Source organism: Rhyacophila brunnea, unplaced genomic scaffold, assembly GCF_057557595.1.
Source record: "Rhyacophila brunnea isolate RB1 unplaced genomic scaffold, BYU_Rbru_1.0 scaffold_22, whole genome shotgun sequence".
NCBI lineage: Eukaryota > Metazoa > Arthropoda > Insecta > Trichoptera > Rhyacophilidae > Rhyacophila > Rhyacophila brunnea.
Window position 1 is genome coordinate 17,343,057 of NW_028232882.1, and position 21,107 is coordinate 17,364,163.

General features: G+C 35.2%; 1 non-coding gene across 1 annotated transcript; it reads left to right on the top strand.

Moving 5' to 3' along the window:
• The first annotated feature begins 3,625 nt into the window (after nt 1-3,625).
• LOC147070114 (U4atac minor spliceosomal RNA) lies at nt 3,626-3,748 on the top strand. Its single transcript, XR_015071059.1, has one exon. It is a non-coding gene; the product is annotated as a U4atac minor spliceosomal RNA (small nuclear RNA).
• The last annotated feature ends 17,359 nt before the right edge of the window (nt 3,749-21,107 follow it).

Sequence of the window (21,107 nt, forward strand, 5' to 3'; positions counted from 1 at the left end):
GGCGTATGAAGCGTTTATTCATAACCATAATCACACGTCTCTTGCCGCGCATTACCCTTCACCTATGTAATAAGCGGCCCAAGCAGCACAAAATAATTATTATTACAGCGTCTCTCATAACAAAGCAATAAAAATATTGTATTATTTCAGGGCTTGTAATTAATATTTACGACGACATTATTCAACCAGCGAAATATAGGACACGGAATAAAATTAAACAATGACTTCTCTGTTATTAAATAATGACTTCTCGCCCGTCGAACGACGACGCTTCGAGCAGCGTGATTTTGGTAGCCGTGTTCAATGAATGGACTTATTTGTATTTTCATTAAATCGTATCGCTGAGAAGCGAAAAACGGTGACTCATGCGGCAGGCGGGGCACAAGGCATCGTCAAGTCCAGTGTGCGCTGGCGTATTTGATGACGTTGTATTTTCGATGATTTACGCGCCACTTGTAGAAATTTTGCGCGAGCGCCGCACTCGCTGCGTCAATGGGCTTTATGCCTTAGGCATAAAGCCCACCAAGAAAGCGCTCGACGCGCTCACTACTGAGTAGGCCCCCTCCCACCCGCGCATCACCCTTCACCTATGTAATAAGCGGCTCAAGCAGCACAAAATAATTATTATTACAGCGCCTCTCATAACAAAGCAATAAAAATATTATATTATTTCGGGGCTTGTAATTAATATTCACGATGACATTATTCTACCAGCGAAATATCGGACACGCAATAAAATTAAACAATGAGTTCTCTGTTATTAAATAATTGCTTCTCGCCCGTCGATCGACGACGCTTCGAGCAGCGTGATTTTGGTACTCAACATTACTCAGGACCCATTTGATTCGAAATTGGATTTTTTTTTATCCAACTGAAGATTCTAATCGGATGCATTTGGAAGCAAGTAAGATATGCGTTAATGCGTTGTAACTACAGTGATCTGTGTCTGAGCCCTAATAGAGGGGGACATCTCATATAACTTATTATGATTTGTAGAAAAAATGATAGACGAGTTTGATGAAATGTGATATTGAAAAACTATTTTGTAAACAATTATACCTACCATTTTCTACGGATTTCAGGTTTTGTGAATTTTAGCGGGTTGCCAATGACGTAATATGGTGTCTTGTGTTACATGGTGGTAGTTCTGGTCTTCTTCTTATTGTGCCATCCCCTAGCGGAGGTCGGCCACCATCAAGGCGATCATGGCTTTGTCGTCTGCTACCCGGAACAGTTCAGTGCAGCTACACTCGTACCAATCACGGAGGTTCTTAAGCCATGAAACGCGGCACCGACCTCTGCTACGCTTACCATTGATCTTTCCTTGAATGACAAGTTGGGGAATGCTGTATTTTTGTCCTCTCATAATGTGGCCGGTCTCTCTCTCTCAATCTCGGTCCTTTCCCAATCGATTGTTCTTATCGATATATTCTTAAAATATTTACGTAATATATAGATTTAATTTAGAACCTTTACAAGTACCTACCTAGTAAAGATAATTACGATTTACCAAATGCATTCATAAAATTATTACATTACTTCTGGGCATGCTCCTCATCTACAGCATCTATAGGCCGCACGCCACTGCGAACTATGTACCTAAAATAATTTCGGTGATTTTGTAGTCTTGCGTACAATTTACCAGATAAATCACGACTCTGAATCCCACTCTTGACTACTTGCTAAGTTAAAACGGCGCATATTTTTTTAACACAATTACTTACTGCCGTAGTTTTTATTTTATTACACTGTTATCTCAAGACAAGCACTCCTTGTATACTTTGTCTCAGAGTTAAAAAGCACTTAAGCCCATACTTCTGGTAAAACGCACTTACAAAAAATACGTCACTTTACCCACCATATGGCTCTCTTTATTGTACGACATCAATTAAAAAATAATGATTGACATCTTTACTGCTTTTACGAGCATGATGCTGTTATTATTAATGCGGAAGACAGTGTTGTATTCGAACACGCATCGAATCTCCAATTCAATAGTGACACTACTAAAGAGATCTCAGGACCAACCCACATGGTCCCAAAGGTTTATATAATCAGGCCGCGGCGCAAAATTGATTTTTTTAACGGTAGGTAGGTAAGTAACGAAAAAGAAGAATGTTTCACACGAGTCAAAAGTCCGAGTACAAAATGTTGTCCGATTTGTCTATACTCTATGCTCTGGTACTAACGATCAACAAACGTCTAAAAAGTCGAGCTTTGAAGTTGCAATAGTTAAACATATCGTAAGAGGCCATCCATATATGACGCTCTAGGGAGGAGTGGGGTCAGAGAAAATGTGAAGACGCAAAGTAAGGATAAATTTATATACTTAATAATACAAATAATATAATATCTTTTCTTACTGTTTTTTAACTTTTATTTATTACATAATATATACCGGGTGGTAAAAGGTTATGTGACGATAGTGGGGGGGGGGGGTAAAAATAACCAAAATTCTGTGACGTCATGGACAGCCCCTAACCTTTTCCGACAGCCCTGAGAAACTGTTTTTTTTTCACATGTAGATTTACAATTTACATAAAATAATGTTATGAGAGTGAAATCAACACAAATTTTACGTTTTCTTTTAAGAATTTCATAAATTCAAATAAAATAACATTTTTCGCTCCGAATGATTGCGTATTTGTGTTAGATTGAACTCACGTAGTGGCTGACGGACGAATTCTGACAATTTGGTAAGTAAAATATCAAACATGTACTCCTGGCTCGCGGGCTTAAAAGTCCGCAGTCCGCGGGCTCCACGCGAAAAAAAGATCCGAAGACTGTTAATATCGTCAAACTTACGTGTCAATGGAACAGAGACATTACACCTTACGGTGTAAGCAACGGCGATTTTCTTTGACGCAGATGACGCGATCGATTCATCAGAAGATTTTAAGGCCTAGAGACAGTTCAAAATCTAATCGTAAAATAAAAAAGTTAATATTACCCAAATCATACCTAACAAGATGTTTTCAACTTTAACTTGTTTTTAGTAAGTATGTATATGTGTTGGTAAGTACCTAGTTTATTTTATTTTTTATCGTTGGGGCTAAAAATCAGCCAGTGCCTCCGGCCTCCAGGTGCAAGAAAATAATTTATATGAAATCGAGCAACACTATTGTGACCATACCGAAATTAAATTTGATATAAATACAAAGGATTTCAAATTACACTTAGGTATACAGTATTGTTTTTTTATGAAAATCGATGTTTTTTAAAATAAATATTAAAACTATGAATTAGTCGAAAATCTTTTCGAAATACTAGAGAAAACTTAATAAATAAACTAAAAGTTATTAATAAACATCACATGTAGGTTATCTTTGACTTTAAATAAAAAATAATATTACTTATGCCTTTTTAATGTTTTTGGATACCTACGTATTTATTATTTAAAACACTTTAAATGTCTCAAAATTACAAGCTTCGTATTTTTCCGCTAGGTGCCTCTGCTAGATAGCGCATTAAACTTAAGGCTTTAAAAAAGTCTACAAAATGCATTTATGAAGTAAATGTTATTTTAATTAGACATTCGACCGCTAGATGGCTGCACGGGCAATATTAAAAAACGCAAGTGATATGTAATCTGTTTCACGTATATAGAAATAGTATTTGAAATTCTTTCTTCCTTGTCTTGGGGAGCATAGTGACCAAGGATCGATTAGTGAGGTCACTGATGCTGACACCATAAGATTATTACCCGTGCCCACCCCCTGCAAAAGGGGTGAGTGCAATTTTTGAAGCCCCTCTACTTTAACAGGGGCCCTAAGGAAAATATTTTATTAACAGATGATTTTTTGTTATTTTTACGAGAAATGGATGTTAATTGTTAGTAGTGTTGCCAACCGTACTATAATTATAGTATTTGTACTATAATTTTGGTCCGCGTACTATGTACGATATAAAATAGGTATAGTACGCCCAAAATACTATAATTTTGAAAATCGTACTATAATTTTATATAAAAGTACTATAATTCTGCATTTGTCATTTCGCAATCGAGTGGTCTTCGAAAATTTGGAAATCTGCGGCCCGCGGCGAAATATTTTTCACAAAAAAAACAAGCCGACTACGAAAAATCGGGAACCTGCGGCCCGCGACGAAAATTTTTTCCTAAAAAAAACAAGCCGACTATGAAAAATCGGGAACCTGCGGCCTGCGACGAAATATTTTTCCTAATAAAAACGAGCCGCCGACTATGAAAAATTGGGAAAATTTTCATTTTCAACAGATGACAACGCGTACTATATTTTATCTCCAAATACTATAATTTTGGAGGCTCTGTACTATAATTCCACTTTCAAAATATGGCAACACTGATTGTTAGCCACTTGCTCGACTAATTAGATCCAAACATTCCAAACACATGTTGAAAAACAACATGTGATTTTACATAAAGAATGAGGTTATGGCCCATTATTATGATTATAATATAAAATAAAGGTGTACAAATTATATTTGGGGTAAAATTATAGTATTGTATGTACTATAATATAATTTTAATTCTACCAAAAATGTAAAATACTATAATTTATTGCTCGGATCTATCTGTTCATTTCTAATATGTATGATCTATGAATGTTTTTTCTGCAAATAATATTGTGAAAAATGATTTTCCACATGTCACGTCAGCTCATGCGCCAGAATCACCAGAACATTCAATGTTAATAAATGACAACGTACAAAATTTTTGTGTCAATAACCTGTCATTTGTAGCTCCATTCCAAACCGCTAAAACAAAATATACGTTAGATTACGTGTAAACTTGCAAGAAATAAAAAAAAACGTTCTAGCACGCCTGAGGTTGGTGGTGTGGTGCTGATACATTTTGACAGAATTATCCAACTGATAGGTAGGTACCACAGAACAGATAATAAATAGAATACCGATAGGCTATATTCAATGCATATTGATGCAGGGTTTTTGAATGTGTGAGTGTCCTACGAAAATGAATCATGCATTATGCACGTGCAATAGTGTGTGTAATAAATACACCAACATTAAATGAGCGTAAATGCATAAATCGAGAGCAGTTTTCAGTATTCGACGTACAACGCATTCTTGACACGTGTGTAAGTTTATCCCGGTTCTTCCTTACTCGAGTCGGTTACCTGCTATCGCCTTACCCGTTAGATATTTCAGTTCCCATTATTTCTGAGTAGGTACTATTCGTTTTCGGTACAAAATGTGATAGGATTGGAGCATCTGTCTGGGCACATGTTAAATACCAAGTTTAAAAAAACATGGCGTAAGCTTACCGTGAGCTCACGTGATGTGATGGTAATGCGTTTCTCGCAAGTCTCCTGTATCGGCCCCTCACGGTCTTCTGCGTCTCGAGCAGTACGTATATGCTAAAAGAAATCTGACGTTTTTAATAAACAACGAAAATGCCTAACGCGAAAAAGAAAATGGCATTCTTTAAAAATAATATAAAAATACGTACGTTAAAAACAGAGTCACATATTATTATTTTGATGAAACTGAACAAATAAAAGACGTTTCTTTATTGTAAAATATGTTGACAGTATATTTTATATTCATGTCGCTTTCCTTCAGGGGAAATTTTCAATGTCGCATTGTTTGTTCGCTGACAAAGATTTTGTAAAACGTTGACAATTAAATTTGTTTCTAGACAAGTAATTAGTTTTGTTAAATAACAGTAATCCTATGACCTATATCATACATAACATGGAAAAGTCTCAGAATCATACATATCAGATTGTCAGGATTATTTCGAGGAGGAAAAAGACCAAACAATTAATAATCAATGCAATCAATCAACAAGTAAATACTATAAATTTGACATATTTTGGCCGCTTAATGTGGTATCCTGAGAGATATCAATGTCCGCGTCACAATTATTTAGGAGAAGATTTCCGGTAAAGCCGCGTTGACACGGTCCAAGTACGATCCAAGTACACTTGGATCGAGTTCCATCCAAGTGACAGCTTCATACTAATTATTCCTATCCAAGCTAACTTGGATGAGTAGGACGCGGTCCAAGTAGCTTGGATAGGAATAATTAGTATGAAGATGTCTCATACGAGTACACTTGGATGGCACTCGGTCCAAGTGCACTTGGATTGTACTTCGACCGTGTCAACGCGGCTTAAACGAGACCCTGGTAGAAAATTAATGTACTGACCCATTAATCGCAGAAACTGGTATGAGCTCAGCACTCCATCTCTGTTTAGTTTAGTTAGAACTTGAAAAATGTCAAAACCTTCGCACAGATATAGCACATAAAGAAGAGATAACATACAGCTTTCCTGTCAACTCAACGACGCCATATTGTGATATTGGCTTTCTGATCAAGCCATTTCTCAACACAAGATTATAGATTTTAATTTATTTGTCAAAGTAACCGAATTCAAACAATTGCACTTTTCTGAAAATTTAAATTTATGGACTCATATAGTAATGTTGGTGCGTAAGTATTTGCATAACATAATCGTTAGAAGTAATGGTCAATATGGGTTTATGATAGCTGAAATTTTTAGAATGAATTTTGTCGATGTGGCAAGCGAAGATCAAATCGATGCACGACCCACCACGAGTAGTTGAGATAGCTGGATTCGTTATCAGCAGAAGTCTGAACGTTTCCTCCATGAAAGTGATGAAATGTTAGTTTTCTTTTTTCACTTTTTTACTGCACTGATACGCCTCTTCGACTGATCACCTCGTATTAAATTAGATCAAATGATATTCACTTGTATTAATATATGTAGTAATAAATAAATAGGTAATACATTTAATAAAATATACTACGGAGTGCAAAGTTATGAAGTGACAACTCTACATTTATCATAAAAAATGTTCTAAACGGTGTTGAAGGTGGAAATATATTTTTAAATTATTAATTGTGAGAGTACGTTATTCTCAGAAGGAGTATCGGAAAACCATCTTGTCGAAGAGAACTTACCTTACATACCTAATAAAAACTGCTCATGCATATTATCAAGACTACAAAATCAAAAATAAACGACTTGTCTCTGGGCCCACGTGCGCCGCGTAGGTCAACATGGAGTTTATGGTATTTTCAGAGCATGATCCTGGACATTCCTTAAACTTTGTAGATAATCTATTTATATAATTTTGAAGCTTAATTATCCTTTATATTTATTTTAAACATTTGATGACTGCATAAAGTATTTTTATTACATGAAATAGTATTCTTTTAAACCTCTCGATCTAATGTTTTAGAATATAGTCATATTTCAGTACATCTATGTGCAGTGGTGTTAAGATTTTTTAGATCTATTAATTTTTAAACGCATTTATAAAAAAATAATGTTAACATTATATAGTGAAATATTTACGATAAAAAAATATATTTTATAAGCTCTGTGATCCCAAATTTGACAAGAATTAAGCATTTTATTATTCAAAAAATGGGCACGATTAACACATTTGAAGATAATTCTACAGATACTGATTATAAGCTATGTATTTGATCATTCAAATGTGAAAGGCTCAGGATGTAGGGTCAATGTTTTGGTGTATAGATTGTTTTACGTGTGGTGTGTCGCGGAATTCTGGGAAGACTTTTGGTGTGCCGTGGGTGAGAAAAGGTTGCGGAGCACTGGCATACGGTGTTAAAAAATCTGAACTACAAGTTGAAGGGAATTCGAAGATAAAAGCGAACAGGTGTACACAGCTTAATAACAACAGCTCGTTCATCAATGACGTCGGTTGTATCAATCATACTGAAAACTCGTTGGAAAAACAATCATGCTATGTAAATAACTCATTATTAATTTATCAATATATTACACATCCATTATGTATTCTATACACGTTTCAACTGATTATATACATAATATACAACAACAATGTAACTACATAATATGCCATTGATTTTCCATTTATCTACCTACGTAATGTTTGCTCACTCAATTTTTCGTAATAACTCAAATGTGGACATGCCCCAAATACTTTGTTTATTTTGGATTACGATTACATATTACACGACCCTGTCTTTACATTAGATGCTTATTGTCTGAAATATTTGGATACATTATCATTTTAAACCGGTAAAGAAAGCGAAGTGCTTTTGTAAACAATTATTGGGTAATGACCAAAGATAAAGATATTCTAGAAAACCATAGATAGTGACGAAATATAATAATGTTAAAGTGAAACTTTCTATGTTTGATTTTTCTAATTGTCGATTAACCATGCTTTTGAGGTCGATTTATTTCCCATGATTGCACTGAAATCAAAATTGTATTAGTTTCACAGACAAAATCATAATTTTAATAAAATAAAACAATTATAGCGATCAACGAGTCCCGTGATAACAAGCATTGTCATCAAAATCCGTGACATATAGGTACCTATATATATTAATTAATTATTTTATATATATTTTTCACAGGCCGTCAGCGGTATCGGTTAGTGCCGTACTCAGTGAGACACATTGACGGCGAAAATATACATTTTTAGCTTACAAATTTTAGACGAGTCTTATTACCAATTGCAAATAATAACTTTACCTCAGTAATATTTAGAAAATAATATTTATTATGATTAAATGAATTTCTCACCGACGGCATGGGATACTCAGTGTCAGTCAGTAGCGAAGGGTGGTGGTAGGCTGTTAAGATCCAACATAAATAGTGCACATTGAACTTTGTTAGTCATACGTATTTGTTTATATTAAACTAAGACTACAATTTACAAATAATGATGTTGGTTAGTTTTTAAAAATCAAATAAACCCTGCCCAAACCAAACCATAATAGTTTTGGTATACTTTAGGCAATACGACATAATTGTGCACATTTTTTTTATTCACACTTCTTTGGATTCAGAATACATATTACATTATACTATATTGTTGGTTCATTTTTTTTAATTCCGCCCTGTCTAAACCAAACTATAATACTACATTTAAAATATTATTATATCTATAAAATATCCAAAGTTATGTATGATTTGATTGCATAATTTGTAGTAAGTATTTATTATTGGTTTTCTATACGACCTGGAAATTGGCAAATTAATAAATCTCATACTTTGTAGTACTGTGGAGTTTTCTACAATGATCCTTCAATGCGACGTCACTTGTAGCTAGTTTCATATTATGTGGTAGGTACCAGTGGTCGTTTGTTTACATCTATTTTATAAATTTATGCTGTATCTTTATGAGGCTTTCAAGATCTTTGGTTGTTATTTTATTTTATACATTGTAATACTTAAATTCATTTAGCCATACCGCTGCATTCAAGACGTTCTAGTCAAGTTAATAATATATATCCAATATTGCCTAAATAATTATGTTTCGTACGTATTCATCCGATATTGTCTTAATATGATTGCATCATTATTTTCATCTGACAGATTTCAATTTAGTTCCAATATGAAGTTAGGCCCAAATAATCTAAACGAATTTTCAAACAAAGAACAATCATAATTTCTTCTGTTGCCTTTCAAAAAACATACTTCAATAATCAATCATTCCAAATTCAAACGGAGCGCTTAGCAATAATCAATATTGTAGGTAATGGATACATTGTTATGGTGAAATGTTTTCCATGTAATATTTTGGCATGAAATTATAATATTATTATTTACGTGGGAGGGAGGAGGGAGGAGTGATTGTTATTTTTAAATACACAAGGCTGTGTTTTATGTAATTAAATAAGCTCAGTGTTTCCCAAAGTGTGGTACGCGTACCCCCTGGGGTGCGGGAAGAGTTTGGTGGGGGTACGCGCTGCACCGGGCTTTAGCTGCGCCTGGTGCAACAAGCATCAATACGACATCAATACAACATCCATACTAGAAGGTTTACCGCATGCGGAAGAAGAGCAATTGTTGGAATTAGCTTCAGACGGATTTTTGAAAAATAAATATAAGGAGTGTACTTTAACATCGTTCTGGTTTCAAATGTAACATGTGTATCTAGTTTTAACAGAGAAAGTCCTAAAATACATCTTGCCTTTTCCAACTTCATATATATGTGAAGTTGCTTTTTCAGCATTTGTAGACATTAAGTCAAAAAAAGAAACAGGCTTTTGGATGTGGAACCGCATCTCAGATTAAAATTAACAACCAGGGAACCAAATTATCATGATCTCTCAACATATACAATTTTTCTCATTGATTGTAATGAATGTTATTATTATTATAATATAAATGAATTTTATTTTTCGTTTATTATTATTTTGTTTACGTATGTAGGTACTCACTAAAAACGGAAAAAATAAATGTTTATGGTGTCGCATCAGTGAAACGGCAAATAATTTTCAACTGTAGGCGCGACGAAATTTTGGACTCGCTCGCATTCAGTGAGAGAACGTCGAGCTAGAAACACGTCACTTTGCTTCGTGATGGCGACGGGCCAATTAATTCTTAAATCGTGTAAAGATAACTAAAAACGTTACCCATGTACTTTAAAAAGAAAACATGTCAATGAATATATTATTATTGTTACTAATAGAACAATAAACAGAACATAAAATGGACGTATGTTTGATTTATATGATAAATAATATTTCGTTTGACAGGCGTCATTTGCACCCGCGACCCGCAATCCGCGCATCGCCTAGCAACGATCTTTTTAGACCGTGCCTCAACTGATGTACGGCCTTAAAGTATAATATGCATTTTTTGTTTGACGAGGGTACTCAGTGTTACGAACATTATAGAAGGGGTACCTACCTACACAGATGTCGAAAGTTTGGGAAACACTGAAATAAGGTATCAAAAATACTGACATCAATATTTAATTGCTGGTCGTTGGATTTGTGAGTGCATGTTCGAGATGTCAGTGAAAACTCTTTTACAGAGCGCCTCCTTCTTTGTTTGGAGTAAACTGTTTTATCGACCACGCCTTGGGCCATTTGCGTGAAGGAACTAAATAAATTATTTAAGTGCCGATTTCGTAATAGACTAAGTAAACATTTCTACAGAGGTGCATTAGCGATATTTTTTGCTAACGAAATGTTGCCATATCTCTCTACTGTTTTCATTGATTGGGTTCACGGTTCACCAGACAAGAAAATATTTTTAATTGCCTCTTATTGAAACATAAATCGGTTGCAACGTGTGATTTTAAGATTAAGAGCAGTGAGAGCATATTTCTTCAAACCATTTGCTTCATTACTGAGGATGATGACCGCTAAAATTATAGGCGATGCCAACAATCTTCTTTTTCATCTAAACAGATCCAGCGTTGATCTACCGATGCTTTAAAAACATTCCTACCTTGCCAGCCCTTCCTTCAAGCCAAATGAATTCCGGCGTCCTGGTAGTCCGCTACATACTGGTCTTCATGGTGGGCCTACAAGGCATGTAGGTCCACTTTCGGAAGAAACAAGAAAACTTGCTAGCGACAGGGATTCTTGGAGACGCCGCGTGGTGTCCACAATATGCTCCAGCGGAGCGGATATGGAGAAATAAAAAAGGGAAATCATTATCACACATTACCTATAATTAATAATTGTTTTAACCATTTCACTAGACATGGTTCGTCGAAACAATGTATGAGAATGTGCTCCGAAAAGATATTGATGCCCAAATCGGTCCAACAAGTTGTTGTGCATATGGGCCGTCCAACCTGGTCGCCACAGATCAACACTATAATGTTTTAAAAAAATGCTTATTACGGACTCTTAAGCTTTATATATAGAAATGATATTGTAAATTAATTAAAATCGTTTATTTTTGTTAATTCTCCGTGCTCCTCTCTCATATAGGCATTTTTTTAATCAAATCACAGTAAACTCAATCAAAGCACAGTTGATGGTGTGGCGACCTCAGTTTTGAGCATCTGGTCCTATACATTCCCAGGCGTGAACAACTACTGATGCTTCACACAAACGTAGGGCCTCGTGATACGCTTGATTAAGACCGAGTGTGGTGCGGGGCGGGTGGATTTGAAGGAATCTATTAGTATTAGATAGTCATTTATTAAATTATACATAAGTATATGACAACATAATCAAAATGGCTTTCCGCTACTACATTTCTAGCAATAATAAATGTTTATAAAAAATCCTAACCAATCGTATTTCGGCTCTGTCTTTTTATTTTCTTAGATAGAGTTCTCTGCTGTTTCTTGAAATGTGTGTAATATTTTGCTTATCTTCAACTATAAACATTGTGGATAGATACATCCTAACTAAACAAAAGTGTATCTTGCCATGAATTTGTAATCATGGTGATATGGGAATTTTCATAAAACGGTTCAAGGCCCGGCGACTCGCTACGAAAGGTATATTTTCTTCATTGATTGAACAGGCTTTTACGTGGTGGAACTCCATTATAATGGTTTTGAAACAAAGTTTTCAGTCATTTACGTTGACAGCCGTTCTTGTACCTACTCGTATGTGGTGATCCATCCAGATGCCATCCGCTTTCATTGCTAATTTCGTATTGTCTGCAAATTTGTTAAGTACCTACCTTCTTATCTATTTTGTTATTTATTTTCTGAAACAGACAACTAAACCAAAAATCTTTATATTGACATAAACGCTATCTATTGCGACTTGGAGCATTTCCACAGAACATAATTAGGTATACGGAGTTGTGTAGTGCTGACAGGTTTGGAGGCCCCCTGTAAACATTTAGTTTGAGCGAAAACCCGCAGAATTTTTATGATTCGAGAAGCGACCGCATCGTCTGCTTCATAGAAAACCGCTAATGCTCTAAAAGTTTTAATATTTGTATGCCTTCCCTCAATACCACCATTTATAATGTGCCGCCCCTATGCAACACATGACTTGCCTACCCGACGACACACGAATTTCTAAACCATCGTATTTAATAAAACTTAAGAGGGTATTATGTGTATCCACCCAAATTCCAAATATATTCCGCTTACGTATGAGTGAAACAGACATTTCATCTTACTCGTTAGTTTCTGTGTTCTCAACGCTTGTTTCTAACATTTCCTTTTAAACATTTTTTGTCATAATCTAAATGATATGTTGTGAACTTCATTAATTATCTGTCTCTTTCCAAAAGTTGGCAGACGTCTACGACAAAAATGTTGACAATTCTAATCATGGTTCATTAATTTTATTAAAAAATGCCCGGATCGTAATTAATTTACAAATCAAAATAAGTATATAATTGAATTCAATTATTAATTGTCATTGCATTTGTGTGTGAACCAAAACAAGTTTTTAAAATAGCATCTCACAATATTTCATACCCATAGTTAACTTCGCTTCTTTACCACTGTACTTATAAAGTTTAACTGTATGGTGCGAGATTCAGGCACTAGCTAGATCGAACCCAACTAACCGGTTCTCGAATCCATGCCTACCTGTTACTATACCAATATCCATTGTAAAAGCCAACTCAACAATAGCATAAAAATATTATTATGAACGAACAAGTTCAAAACCAGGTAATTTGATGTCTGCTTCTAGTTAAATCGACTGTAGAAAGGAAAAAGGAGGTAACCCTCAGTTTTTTTTTCAAAATATGTTTTATTGGAAAATACCACTGAATACGACTAAATACACGCTGTGTCCAAAGGGTAGATATTAACTGCAAATCGCGAATTTTGAAGTGGGGAAAAAAGACTTAACCATCGTTTTTTATTGAATTTTCTATAATTAACTGAATAATTAATATCAGATTGGAAGCATAAAACATCAAAATAATTTTCTTCGTGCATTTATATTATATTTTAGCTTTGACCGAAAACCATAGCAAAAATGTTTTTGTGTCGCCTGTAAAATTTGATTTGTGTTACGTTGATGTTAATAATTCCTATGTAAATGCCAATGTACCTATTGAAGAAGGTACATAATATGTATGTAATACATATTATGTATGACGAGATTGCTCGCAGAACCAAACTGGAATGGAGCGCATTTGGGCGACTGAATAGTATCTTCAAACGTGACCTCACATAGAGTACCGCGTTCAACCAACGTGACATGATAGTGGTTACGTATATATGTGAAACCTGGACCCTAATAAGAGGTATCCAATATATACGACTGCACAACGTAGCATGAAAATATGTATGTTGAGTATAAAGCCCACAAAAAACCAGTGTATAAGACGGCAGATAAAATAACGGGATGCACAACCATTAGACAAATACAGTCATACTAGGGACACACTAATAAAGCGCATGTACCTACGTGGCATTAAAAAACTAGGGAAACCGAGAAAAGTGGAAGGATCTAGGCCCTAGGACCTCCCACCTCTTCATCCAGTAGACTGTAGACTTGTAGAGGATCGACCCCTGTTTATGATGATGTGATGACTGATGAATGATGATACTTCATTTACAAAAATCAATTCTTTTGTTCTGTTGTTTCTTTTACTAATCAAGTAATCACGCTTCCGCATTTCGTTAATGGATTTTTCTATTAAATTTAATTGTTAACGCGTCATTTTGTAATCCCTATTATTATATACGTACTACATTCTTCAATAATAATTATTTACAACATTATGTTACTAAATATTTTATCTGTTGGTAGCACCTAATTTAACATAAATACGAATAATAATTAGGTAGTCTACTTTATATGTTATCGTTGACGGCCTTTGTAATATAGTACAGCCAACATAATAATCAATTAGTTACATGCCTTCTTGTATTTGACATTCAAATCATACCAACATGTTAATAATATTATCTCTCAATATTTATGTCATATTCATGAACACACAAAAACCAGATAAACTGCCCTCGATTCCAACGTTATCCATAATAATTCATATTATGAATATTTTTGTTTACAAGGTAATTTTTAAAATACTTTATTAGGTTAGTTATTCACAAATGAAACAAATTTGAAAATTTAGAATAAACCATTCGGCGTTCGGTATTGTTCAAACATGCAAGCTAATCCACTTTCCGAGATATTCAAAATGCGTTCAATCAAGGGTAAATTTCCAAACACGACTTGAATAATTATTAAAGATCCAGATCGTAAATGAGAATAATAATAATAATATTGTATTATATTGCCATACGTTAAACCTTTGTAGGTATATTTTTTACTTAATAATATTAGGCATACTTAACCCACATTTTAATTTATATCCGATGCATTACGTTCGATCATTTATTTCAATTTAATTCAATTAAATATTAGTATCCAATCAGGTTGCAGGGTGTCGGTGATATTAACAACTAAAACAATGAATGTGAATCTAATAATGGACACAATGGCCTTATTACATAATTAAGCATAAACTTCACAATACCTTTTGACAATTAATTAGTAGACAAATTTTCTTTGACCTACCTACGAAACATTTTATTTTGTTAATTAATAATTTACGTATATCGGGAAATGTTTGAGGGCATGAATTTTAATAGCCAGTTTCTCATTGTGTAATACAGTTTCGAGTGAATAAGAAAAAAAAAATATCATCTCTACGTGTGAGTTAAACACTTAGCACAGAAACCTCAGTTATTTTGTAGTCTTCATAATAGTGTGACAACCGAAATAGCTATCGACTAATATACTACGATGGACGATTGGGAAACTTGTCCACTTATAATGTCGCGGATTCAAATCCCAAGTCACCTTCAGAAAATTCACATGCTTTTTTTTTCAATATTGTGTTTTCAAACTGAGAGTTTAGACGTAATATGTGTATGAACCAGTCTCTTCTGCCCAGTAGATAATACAGATGTTTTATTTTCATACAACATTTTATTGTTGAATGTCACACACAACACACAATGAAATTTCTGAATAAAAAACACGTTCAGTGATATTTTTAATATATCATATTATTCCTTTAAATCTTCTAAATCTACCAATATGCGATAACAAAAAAAGACAGTAAAAAATTCGCTTGCGGCGCAATTTTGATTAGCTGGTACATAAGTCCATTAACAAAAAAATGCGTTTTCAAGCTTTAAAACATTATTTTATAAAATAAAACTCTACGAAAAATTACTTAAGTAGGTACCTAAGTGTTTTTATGATATCAAGAAGGAAGGGTGTTTGAGATTATGTTTCTGGTTATATCTTTTTGTGAAATAGAATACTATCAAGTAAATTAGTAAATAATACTAACTAAATTAATACCTCCATCTCTAGTTTCAAAACTTTCCTTCATATTCGTGTAGTTATCTATTAACCATACGATGTATTATAATTTATAATCTGCTCTTCGGCCGTAGGTACATACAATACATTGCAATACATCGCCAGAATTACTCGGCTTTGAACTGAACGCAATGTCGATAGTAAAGATAAACTATAGAAGCTGAAAGTTTCAATTTTCAACTGTTAACTTGCACATAGTGTTTATATGTACGATTTCAGAAGCTGTACGTTATGCAAACTGAATGCAAAATATCAAACAATGGTCTTCGTTAATAGAACATCGCGGATTCGGCATTTCACGAATGGCCGTGCGACATTTTGCTCATGTGTAATTGTTTTACACCAGCCAGACGTGGCGAAACAGTGATACTTCTTCATTTGTAATGATAGGCTACTAACTAAAAACACAGATGGCACTGTAGAACAAACGTCGAATAATTAATAAGCTATTCATTCTATTTTATTCACCAGCCATCGTAAAGTGGACGTCTGTACTATCTTCATCGGCCATATCCGCCCGTTAGTTGGATCATATGAATACCACGCGGCGCCTCCAAGAATCCCTGTCGCTCGCCAGTCGTCTTGCATCGTTCCAGGTCAGGTTCCGCCGGAATCCGGTTGGCTTGAAGAACAAGCAAGCCAGGTTGAGGTTATCTTCTGGCATCCGCAGCACGTGGCTGAGCGAAGTCCAACGTCGTCTCTTCACTCTCAGCGTGATGAGAGGCTGCTTGGTGCGTTCTCTTATCTCCTCGTTACTCCTAAAGTCATACCACCGCCACTATAGTGGAACAATTTAACCTTAAACAAGCACATATGCGATATATAAAAATCTCGTGTCACGATGTTTGTGGTCGCACTTCTCCGAAATGGCTCGACCGATTTTTATGATTTTTTAAATGTATATTTGTTAGGTATGAGAATAGGTCAACAAGTATATTTCATACCGCTAGGTGATTAGGGTATCTCTATCCAGAAAAATTTTTCTTTTATTTTTTTGACATTTTTTTTTGTATTTTTTTATTATTTGGCATTAGAAAATACCTATAACCCCAAATTTTCACTCTCCTACCCCCACCTTCCCATTTTTTTAATTGCGATTTTATTATATTTGTATGAACAAATTTAACCGTTGGTCGTATTTTAAACAGAACAAAATTGTTTATAATGTTGAATGACAGATGGCGCTACGTCCGAGAAGAATTCAAGAAAAGCGTCGCGTCATTTTGACATTTCATTCGGCATATCACAACGCAGTGCGTGAAAACTTTTGTACGATTTATTTTAATTTATCTATTTTTGTGTGCGTGTATTACAGTGCACAATGCCAGCAAGACGCAAGTGGGCCATTTGGGCCGTCGAACGAATAAAGCCACAAACATGCGAAATAGTAGAGCAGAAAGAACAGATGAACAAATCCAACAAGATAACAAAAACGTGCATGTGAGCATGTCGCAATTGCGTGCATCTCAATCACAAGAGGCACGAGCTGAACGAAATCAACAACGACAATTGGAACGGAGCCAAGCGCGCCGGTTCGTAGTCAACACACCCAGAGCAAATGATTGACAACGCCAACAAGTACATCGAGCATTTACATCCGCTTCATTTCTTCGTCTCGCATTCGAGTACGAGCCAGATATTGAATATTCCGCTCATCCGAAAGTGCTGATTGGTGCTATGGACAAAGAATGTCTCCATTGTCATGCGCTCAAATTCAAACATGAGTCAGTCGGGATGTGTTGCACATCAGGAAAAGTGCAACTACCAGAAATTGAGATACCACCAGAACCATTGAACGGCTTGCTCATCGGCACGGTTCCAGATTCAAACCTGTTCCTGAAGTCCATTCGCACATTCAATTCATGTTTCCAAATGACTTCGTTCGGAGCAACAGAAATAGTTCATAATACTCCGGCAAATTGTCATCAATTCCATTCTACGTTCAAAATCAAAGGCCAGGTATACCACAAAGTAGGCTCATTGCTGCCAATGCTAAACGAACCACATATTTTTTTACAAATCTACTTCATGGGCGGTGAGACAATCAATCGTGTGGATGCACGTTGCGGCTACAATAACCTCAATTTGCCTAATGCCAGGCGAATCGTCGGCGAACTGGACGCCCTATTGAATGAGCACAATGAATTATTGAAATTCTTAAAAGCACACATGCACGAATTGCAAAGTGACAATCACGCTATTGTCATCAATCCTGATAATACATCAGCTGGAGAGCACGTGCGTCGATTCAATGCACCTGTTTTTTACGACATTGCTGGAATCATGGTTGGCGACCGCACATCGACGCGAGAATTCGTGATTCTAAGAAGAAACAATAATCTGGAGTTCATCGCTGACACACACCGTTCATATGACGCTCTCCAATATCGGCTAATTTTCTGGTAGGGACAAGACGGATATTGCATAAACATTAAACAACGAGATCCTGTCACAGGTAATTCATTCATTATGAACGTCATTACTCATTTTGAATTGAGAAAATGAATGGTTGGTGTTTTTTTGTTTTTATCGGCGGTCATCGTCTACAGCGCTCCATTCCTCTTTCTGTCATAGATCCCATCCCCACACACTTACGATACATTCGTTATTTTTTATTTAACAACCAAAATATTCACTAGAAATAATTTATATGGCAGAACAACGTTTGCCGGGTCAGCTAGTATCTATATATTATGATCATTATTATAGTTATTATTGCTTACTGCACGTAAATCAAGCATCTTGCATCGCTTTATATCGCTGTGGTTAGACTCATCCACGATAAAAAAGACGAATTTCATTTTATTATCTCAAGAAAGAGCAGTGTCTGTCAGTGACGAAGGGTGGAGGTAGACTGTTAAGATCCGCCATAAATAGTGCACACTAAACTTTGTCAGTAATACGTATTTGTTTTCATTGAAATAAGACTACAATTTACTTTAATAAACTTTGTCAGTAATACATGTGTTTTCATTAAACTAAGAACCGAGGAAAAGTTTCTCAATAAATCAGTGTCTTTTCTCTATTTTTGGTCGTTCCCGCATGGCTGAGGATCGTGCCCACTCGGAAATTCAGTAATCTTCTGAGCGACCAAGACTCCTATCGGTCGTCTGCTTCTCTCAGGGTCATGTGGAGATTGAAGGCTGCCACCAGTAAACTCGTTCACTCGGTCGCTCCAGCGCACCGACGCTTTTCCCAAAACCTTTACTGTATTATATATTTCAACTGGAAAATTATGCAATTAAATACAACAGATTGATAAAAATTATTGGAAAAATGAATCTGAATTCATTTGTCAACAAAATCCAATTAAAACTGTGTGCCACGTCAAATTTCATGCACATATTTGAATGACATAGTTTTTGTGATGAATCTGTGGACAATAAACCTTTTCATAACTTGCATTCTAGTATCGGCTAATTGGAATTCGAAACGATATGAATCAAATCAATGTAGGAACAAAATACATAACACATATTCACATCCAACAGTCATTCATACTGATATATTTTGTTTCACATTCGGATGGATTGAAATTAGTATCCACGATGTCCGAGTTGATAGAACGGCCACATATGAAGCCGTAGGACGCGGGTTCGAACTGGTGATTATGCAAAAATTACGTAAGTATTCTTTTAGCACTGTATTTTCGATCCAGTATGTACAAGGATACAATGGATTGGGTAAAAGGTTAACAACCATTGCCCTTTAAAATTCTGTTAATATAACCCGGGGCTCATAATATGTTCCGCTCGGAAGAAACCCGGTATTTTGCTTTCTTGCTTTTTAGAAACATACTCGCTATAAATACATTCAGAAAACACATTACAATGTCATTACCAGGAAACATGTAATTAATGGAAACTGAAATACCTAACGAGTGTGGAATAACAGGCAAACGATCTTGAGTGTGGAAGAATCTGAAAACACGTGTTAAGCATACGTCATTCTAAGCTTGTCCTTCGTTCCGACAACTGCTCTCGGTTTATGTTTATGCACTGACGGTTATTCAATATTGGTGTATTTGCAACATACACTATTTTACGTCTACAATGTGTGGTTCATTTTCGTAGAAGACTCACACATTCAAAACCTTGCTTCAAAATGTAGTGCCTATTTGAATTCTATTAATTAATCTGTCCTGTGGTGATTTCTGACAAACAATGGAACTAGTTAAAGTATTGGGAATTTTATAAAATTACCCAATGAGAAATATCACAAAATATACCTCTTATTTTCTCGTATTATGTTAGTGAGTAGGTATGTATCTAATGCATCCATGACCCCAGCAAGGGGGGCTGACAGAGCTCTAGCCTGGGAGCCCGAGTTTAGGAATTAAAATAAAGTTCTGTACGTGAATTATCATTTTAATCACACTTATTTAATCAGTAATCAGTAATCACACATAGCACATCAAATTAAATTGCACAACGACATATTTTTTACAACGTTTTTCTTAGCTCGTATTCTTATTTGTCTCGTACAAATCTTGCAATCGATTTTTAACTAACTTCTCGACTAGCTAGACCAGCGATACTCAACCTGCGGCCCTTTAAGCTTTTATGTGCGGCCCGAAACACATTTATTATCAGGAATTTCGTATATCTTGAGATTCGTTTCGACTTTTTCGACACCCGAAGAGGATTGTCATTATGGTACACATCAGATCTGGTATAAGAGTGTTGCTATTGCACACGATTAATTAAAAAAAAAAACACGCATAATTTTTAAAATCTCAAAAATGTTTTATAAAAAGGAGGGGTTTCATGATTTTTTTCGTCACACTAGTAGTGATGCGGCCCGCGTTACTTTACAAATATAATGTATTTGGCCCGAAGAAAAAAAAGGTTGAGTATCATTGAGCTAGACATTTGAAACTATTAGATTATATCAGAACACGATGCCAATGCATTTTTTTAAATACTTTTAGCCATCTTTAAGTAGAATTGAATTCATTTTCAGTTAATTCTGTTTTGTATGAAAAGTTATTTAGACACCATTATTAGTTGCTAGGGCTCTGGGGTCCTAGCAACTAAATTATTAATATATACGTGCGTTACTATGG